Below are 5,216 nucleotides of genomic sequence, written 5' to 3' on the forward strand. Positions count from 1 at the left end.
GACACTTCCTCCCTTGGCGGCAGGGCCTAGCGACGGCGGGGCGGGGCGGGGCAGCCTCTCTGTGGGCTCGAGCGGGGCGGGAGGTGCGGGCAGAATGTGTTCGTCCTCACGCTGTTGGGCGGATTTAAGGATCCTTCGGCCTTGGCCCGTAGTGGGCTGTCGCTATGGGGTGTGCAGACCTTGCTGGGCAGCCCAGGAGCCTTGGGGGATCCGCTCCCGGGGCTGCTGGAGGGTCGTGGCCTACCTGAGTGAGGCCGGCAATGGGTTCAGGCTCGGGCCTTGGGGCCTGCTGTCTGGAGCACCAGCTGGAGCCGGAGCACCCGGTGTGGGTGCAAAAGTTAGTGGATGCAGGGTGTACCGGTTGTGCCAATAAATACGTTGACACCGCTGCCTTCAGAGGTCTCCCTTTGCTGCCTCCCTTGGTCTCGCTCTCATCCCAAGAGATATGCCCATCAGGGTTTGGACTTGGTTTTCTTTGCATACCCACACCAGACTGGGCACCTGTCTTGCCCACACGGCCACTGCCAGCAGTGTTTAGCCTAGAGACAGGCACCAGCAATGTTTTGGTGACACTTGGAGATCACAGAGAGTTTAGGACTTGATGCTTTTCAGTGGAAGTGTGAGGGGTGTCATTCCTCATCTAGCTAGGCAAAGGTAGGCCTCAGACTGTTCTGCATCTGATAACAGTGGAAATTTGTCAAGGCTGAAAGAAGTAGTCACAAAGGACCTCTGCTGCTGTTCTGCATTAAATAATCTCTCTTTTAAGAACACTAATACCACAGGAACAAACAAGTTCTTCAGATGTGAGGACTTTGTTAACACACGGCCCCTCAAAGTGCAGAGAAATTGTGGGTTTGTCCTTTTCTCATGTGAAAGCATTGCAGGACTGTTGGAAGACATGCTCGTTTTCGTTTGCTACAGTTACTTTTCAAGGAAGTGATAGGTCTGTACTTGAAAACACAGCAACTGCTCTACATGTCTTAACAAGACTCTTCAATTAGCAAGAAAAGAGACTGTAGGGTTGCAGGCTTTGACTTAGTAATTGCAGGGTTCTGAAGTCAGAGAAATGTGTATTTGAAAATGAGTGAGTTACAAGGCTCTTATTCAAATTAATTAATGATGGAAATACTTAGCTTTTTAGAATGAAATGGGTGTCTTTTTCAAGACTCCAGAAAGATTAATGCACATTATATCTGTTCCCATTGGCTTTTTGTGCCCCAAAGTTGCTCTGCAGATCTTTAGACACTTTTCTATTTGCTCCACAAAGATGTTCTTATAAATAATGTTGTTCAAGGGTTTAATGGGTTTTTGTGTGTGTTTTCAGTTCCCAGAGGATACAGCTGCTCTAGCATACTGGCAGTGCTGTTAAATTCACTGTCTTCAGGTAATTTAAACAGAAAGAGCAAACAAATGCCAACACAGGGAGGGCCCAAATTCTCTTTTCTTTTGTCTTGTTGTGGCAGTGTGGTTGAGAGCATCTGAGTCACCTGTTGTGGTGATATCTGTGTTAGGGAGATGATCCAGCACCAGAAAATGCTGTTATAGAGGGCAAGCATCATCAAATTTATTATGAAAATACTGTTACCTGCAGGGAGGTTACAGGTACTGTGGAAAGAAAACCCTCTCTTGTGTGCTTTGTAACACACTGGTAAAATTTTGTGTTCTACTTCCAATGCCTGTTGAATGACTTCCAAAATTGAAAGTCCTAATTCAGATGTTGATCTTAGCAGTTATTTGTCCACAGCTAGGATCCACCTGAGCAAAGGTAGACAAAGGAATGGAAGACACCTCTGAGCCAGTGCCTTTGATTCCCCTAAATGTCAACAGAAAGGAAAAGTTGAGTGGTGAGATTCAACTCATCCTAAGCTAGATTTCTAAAACAGGTCAATGGAGTTGCACTTTGAAGGTGCTATCATCCCATCAAATGAAGGGAGCTCAGCGTAATTCATTCATCTCAGACAAATACCCACAGTGTCCCTCTCCAAAGTTAGGTGGAAGGTGTCCTGTGGCCACTCCTGAGATGTTCTCTAAGTGCCTGAGTTGTTTTCTTTCTTGTGTTTGTTATGACATAATGGCAGGGTTGTTTTTTTGGTGTGTTTGTTTTTTTCTTCCTAGCAGCTTTAGGTACATTTTATTCCTAAGGTTTCCTCTTGCTCCAGCAGCCCTCGGTGCCTTTGCAAACCACACCTGAGGCAGGGATGGAGCTTGAACACAAGCCTCATTGTTTCTAGTTCTTTGTTCCATAACTCTGTGACCTTAGGGGTTTCTATGACTAATTGTTAAGAAAACAGCACACACTTTGGGAGCTTAGTTCTGCTATCTATGAAAAGAAAAGGAGCTGTTGATGGCCTTCTTCTTTTCTCCTAAGTATTTAAAGTAAGTGCCTACACATTGATTTAGTTTCACAGTTGCTCTGCATTAGACCTGAACTCAAGGAAACCTTGCAGTAAAATGGACATCTGAACATGCTGTGTTCCTTGTTATTTAAAAATGTGACATCCAGAAATAACAACGTTGGAGGCAGAATACTGAGATGTACTTAATATGGCCAATAAACATTAGGAGCAGGTCAACATTTAACAAAGAAACATTATTCTTTTTTCCTCTCAAAGATGGGGAGGCAGTTTGACAGGAGTGTTTGACATGGAAGCAGAACTCCTCCCAACTAAAACATTCTCCATGGTTCTTTACTAGCAACAATGATTATTATAAAAAGTTACCCAGCAGGTAACGGTGACCATGTTGCTTGAACTCAAGTTCAACAGCAAAGCAATAATAAAATTCTGTCTCTTTTTCAGTTCCACTTGTCCGAGTCAAAACCAAACCAGATATTTTGAAATTTTATTTTTCATATTGGCAGGTAAACATTTCTCATTGGCCTTGTCAGCATTATGGCACTGAGGACCTCCTCTTTCTTGAGTGTTTGCATAGTTGGGGTCAGGGACAACTTTCATAGATTCATAGAATGGTTTGGGTTGGAAGGGACCCTAAAAATCATCTAGTTTCAAGCCCCCTGTCATGGGCAGGGACACCTTCCACTAGACCAGGTTGCTCAAGGGTTCATCCATCCTGGCCTTGAACACCTCTATGGAGGTGGGCATCCACAACCTGCCTGAACAACCTGTTCCAGTGCCTCACCACCCTTCCTGTAAAGAATTTCTTCCTTATATCCAGTCTAAATCTGCCATCTTCCAGTTTCAATCAATTTCCACTCATCCTATCACAATAAGCCCATGTGAAAAATCCCTCCCCACCTTTCTTGTAAGCCCCTTTCAGATGAAGGGTATCAAGCCCATTTTCGTGCCGCAGGTACCAGAACTGGACTTTGATGCAGTTGATGGCTGCCCAGCATGACCATGCCTGCTCCACCTTGCATTTGCCTCATCACCATGGACTTCTGTGGTGATCTGGACACTTAGCTGAACCTGGTCACTGTCATCAAAGTGTCTCTGCTTGTTTTGCTTAAGTGTTATTGGGCTATGCCTTCATCAGTGAGGCCACTCCACTGGCTTCATTTTGTCCACCCAGTCCACATTGTTGTCATACTCTAAAATAGCTTCCAACTTTGATTTTCCTTGGCAACCAGGTGTAAGATTGTACCTATATGCTATGATGGAGAGCAGGGATCCCTGTGCTGATTTCCTTGTCTTCATTGTGATGCTTTAAGGATAAAGAGAGGGTATGAGCAAATGTCTGGGATGGGCAGATTCATGAACCGAGCTGAAGTGAGTTTAGCTAGTGCTTGATGTCTGAAGCTTTAGTACTTTGGGTGTTGTACTCATGCACTTGTACTGGGTGAACCAGCATCTCCTCAGGGCTCCTCTAGCTCTTCAGAGCCTGACCATCAACTGCGTAGATGCTGTCATTCAATCAAAACAGCTTGACTTTGGTCCTCTGAAGTTCAGATAAATGCAAGATGACAGCAGAGAAGTACATGCAAGTCTGAAACTTCTGCACTGAACTCTGCATTTAGAGAGGAAATGCAACGTGCTGACAGAGGTGGAAATGCCAGGTCTGTCCAAGTTCCCCAAAGCAGCAAATATAGAATTGTCTAAAAATAATGCAAGGTTATTGGCCCAAGAAGAGAGAAAATCAGTAAAAGCAAAATGTATGTGTATATATGAAGTAGTTTTGTTCAGTTCCTGCTGAGGAAAGTGGCTGTTTACTGCTCAGAGAGGAAATCCTCAATGTAAAATGGTCCGTCTGGACAGATGCTGTTTGGAAAGTGTTGTAACAAGAGAAATCACAAGGGGGTAGTGTTGTACAGCACTCCAGCTTCTGCGATTCCCACAGCAGTGACCCTCTGCCACAACTCAAGTTTATTTTCCAAAAGAAGATGCAAAAGTCACAGCCTGCATCTCGTCTGACAGCAGTCTCTGACGTTTTTCTCCATGCAGACAGGGATTCGTAGTGTCAGGATCAATACAGCAGCAGAGTTGCCATCTCCACTTTTATATCTACATTGAAACAGAGTGTGAAATGACAGTGAGAGAAATTTGACAGGTTAAAAAAAAACAGCAGCAGAGGTCTGTGAGGGATAAGTCAATCATGACAGTATCCATTCCATTATCCATTCCATTTCTTGGCCTCTTTTTTTATTTTTTTTTTCCCTTTCTTCCCCTACTGTAGGTGAAATCACCTAAATCCTTGATAACTGAAGCTAACTTCTGTTACTGTGCCTGCTGTCAATGGCAGGAAGAAATCATGACTCAGCAGGAGGAGTAAAAGGTGTGTCACTAACCTCATTCAAGAGTGCTCCTTCCAATAAGGAGCTCTTCAGCTTTTGAGGAAGTTTCTTTCTGTCTTTGCTACTGTGCCAACACTCCTGTCACTTCTCCCTGTCTCATGGGGACACAGCAACCCTCACAAGGAAGAAACAACAGAAATAGCACAGGGAATCTCCCCACCTTTCTGTTGAATTGAGGTTTGATGTGTGCTTAGAAACCCAGTGAAAATCCACTTAAGAGCAGAGTTGTTCATTTCAAGATGATTTTGTAGAAGAGGATTGATTCAACTACACAGTTGTGAAGCTAATCAGGAATGATTACATTAAATTGATGCTCTGCACTGTGAATAGCTGGAGACAGCTCTTCTCTTCCCAACTGTTTAGCAAAACGGGACAGGGAAGGAAGGGTACGGGGGCAGCTGCAGATGTGATGTACAGGAAAGCTCAGTGTATGGCTGCAGAGATGAAGTTGGTGGCTCTCAGCTGGTGT

Source organism: Melanerpes formicivorus, unplaced genomic scaffold (genome assembly GCF_026170545.1).
Source record: "Melanerpes formicivorus ecotype bairdi unplaced genomic scaffold, bMelFor1.0.p_v2 SCAF_17, whole genome shotgun sequence".
NCBI classification, from domain to species: Eukaryota; Metazoa; Chordata; class Aves; order Piciformes; family Picidae; genus Melanerpes; species Melanerpes formicivorus.